General features: G+C 45.2%; 1 pseudogene; it reads left to right on the top strand.

Annotated features, from left to right (window-relative positions):
* Positions 1-655: 655 nt before the first annotated feature.
* LOC112581181 lies at positions 656-1,336 on the top strand (annotated as a pseudogene).
* Positions 1,337-2,619: the final 1,283 nt, after the last annotated feature.

Below are 2,619 nucleotides of genomic sequence, written 5' to 3'. Positions count from 1 at the left end.
CTGTCCGAGGGACTCTCAAGAGTCTTCTCCAACACCACAGTTGAAAAGCATCTATTCTTTGGCGCTAAGCCTTCTTTATGGTCCAACTTTCACATCCATACATGACCACTGGAAGAACCATAGCTTTGATTAGACAGACCTTTGTTGGCAAAGTGGCCTGCTGCGGGGTCAGGGTACTGGCAGCAGCAGTTCTAGGAGGCATGGCTGCTGGCATAAGTCCTTTTGGAGAAGGTCACCGTTACCCTTCCAGAGTTCAGCCTCAGGCCAAACTACAGGGAGGGAGCGCAGCCCCACCCGTCAGCAGAAAACTGGATTAAGGATTCACTGAGCAGGCCCTTATGATTATACAGTGGAAGTGGGAAATAGATTTAAGGGACTAGATCTGATAGATAGAGTGCCTGATAAACTATGGATGGAGGTTCATGACATTGTACAGGAGTCAGGGATCAAGACCATCCCCATGGAAAAGAAAGGCAGAAAAGCAAAATGGCCGTCTGGGGAGGCCTTACAAATAGCTGTGAAAAGAAGAGAAGCAAAAAGCAAAGGAGAAAAGGAAAGATATAAGCATCTGAATGCAGAGTTCCAAAGAATAGCAAGGAGACCTAAGAAAGCCTTCCTGAGCGATCAATGCAAAGAAATAGAGGAAAACAACAGAATGGGAAAGACTAGAGATCTCTTCAAGAAAATTAGAGATACCAAGGGAACATTTCATACAAAGATGTGCTCGATAAAGGACAGAAATGGTATGGACCTAACAGAAGCAGAAGATATTAAGAAGAGGTGGCAAGAATACACAGAAGAACTATACAAAAAAGATGTTCATGACCCAGATAATCACGATGGTGTGATCACTCACCTAGAGCCAGACATCCTGGAATGTGAAGTCAAGTGGGCCTTAGAAAGCATCACTATGAACAAAGCTAGTGGAGGTGATGGAATTCCAGTTGAGCTATTTCAAATCCTGGAAGATGACGCTGTATAAGTGCTGGTCTCAATATGCCAGCAAATTTGGAAAACTCAGCAGTGGCCACAGGACTGGAAAAGGTCAGTTTTCATTCCAATCCCAAAGAAAGGCAATGCCAAAGAATGCTCAAACTACTGCACAATTGCACTCATCTCACACGCTAGTAAAGTCATGCTCAAAATTCTCCAAGTCAGGCTTCAGCAATACATGAACCATGAACTTCCAGATATTCAAGCTGGTTTTAGAAAAGGCAGAGGAACCAGAGATCAAATTGCCAACATCCACTGGATCATGGAAAAAGCAAGAGAGTTCCAGAAAAGCATCTATTTCTGCTTTATTGACTATGCCAAAGCCTTTGACTGTGTGGATCACAATAAACTGTGGAAAATTCTGAAAGAGATGGGAATACCAGACCACCTGACCTGCCTCTTGAGAAACCTATATGCAGGTCAGGAAGCAACAGTTAGAACTGGACATGGAACAACAGACTGGTTCCAAATAGGAAAGGGAGTACGTCAAGGCTGTATATTGTCCCCCTGCTTATTTAACTTATATGCAGAGTACATCATGAGAAACGCTGGGCTGGAAGAAGCACCAGCTGGAATCAAGATTGCTGGGAGAGATATCAATAACCTCAGATATGCAGATGACACCACCCTTATGGCAGAAAGTGAAGAGGAACTAAAAAGCCTCTTGATGAAAGTGAATGAGGAGAGTGAAAAAGTTGGCTTAAAGCTCAACATTCAGAAAACGAAGATCATGGCATCTGGGCCCATCACTTCATGGGAAATAGATGGGGAAACAGTGGAAACAGTGGCTGACTTTATTTTTTGGGGCTCCAAAATCACTGCAGATGGTGACTGCAGCCATGAAATTAAAAGACGCTTACTCCTTGAAAGGAAAGTTATGACCAACCTAAACAGCATATTAAAAAGCAGAGACATTACTTTGCCAAAAAAGGTCCGTCTAATCAAGGCTATGATTTTTCCAGTCATCATGTATGGATGTGAGAGTTGGACTATAAAGAAAGCTGAACACCGAAGAATTGATGTTTTTGAACTGTGGTGTTGGAGAAGACTCTAGAGAGTCCCTTAGGCTGCAAGGAGATCCAGCCAGTCCATCCTAAAGGAGATCAGTCCTGGGTGTTCATTGGAAGGACTGATGCTGAGGCCGAAACTCCAATACTTTGGCCACCTCATGTGAAGAGTTGACTCATTGGAAAAGACCCTGATGCTGGGAGGGATTGGGGGCAGGAGGAGAAGGGGATGACAGAGGATGAGATGGTTGGATGGCATCACTGACTCAATGGACATGAGTTTGGGTGAACTCCGGGAGTTGGTGATGGACAGGGAGGCCTGGTGTGCTGCAATTCATGGAGTCGCAAAGAGTCAGATACAACTGAGCGACTGAACTCAGAACTCAGAGCAAGGCCCTGCCCACCAGAGCAAGACCCAGTTTTCCCCACAGCCAGTCCCTCCCATTGGGAAGCCTGCACAGGCCTCTTATCTTCATCCATCAGAGAGCAGACAGAATGAAAACCACACTCACAGAAAGCTAACCAAACTGATCACAGGGGTCCCAGCTTTGTGTAACTTAATGGAACTGAGCCACACGGTACAGGGCACCCAAGACGGACGGGTCATGGTGGAGAGTTC

Source organism: Bubalus bubalis, chromosome 21 (genome assembly GCF_019923935.1).
Source record: "Bubalus bubalis isolate 160015118507 breed Murrah chromosome 21, NDDB_SH_1, whole genome shotgun sequence".
Classification (NCBI taxonomy): Eukaryota; Metazoa; Chordata; class Mammalia; order Artiodactyla; family Bovidae; genus Bubalus; species Bubalus bubalis.
The sequence above is the reverse complement of the archived record's forward strand: the minus strand, read 5'-3'. Positions and strand labels throughout refer to the sequence as shown.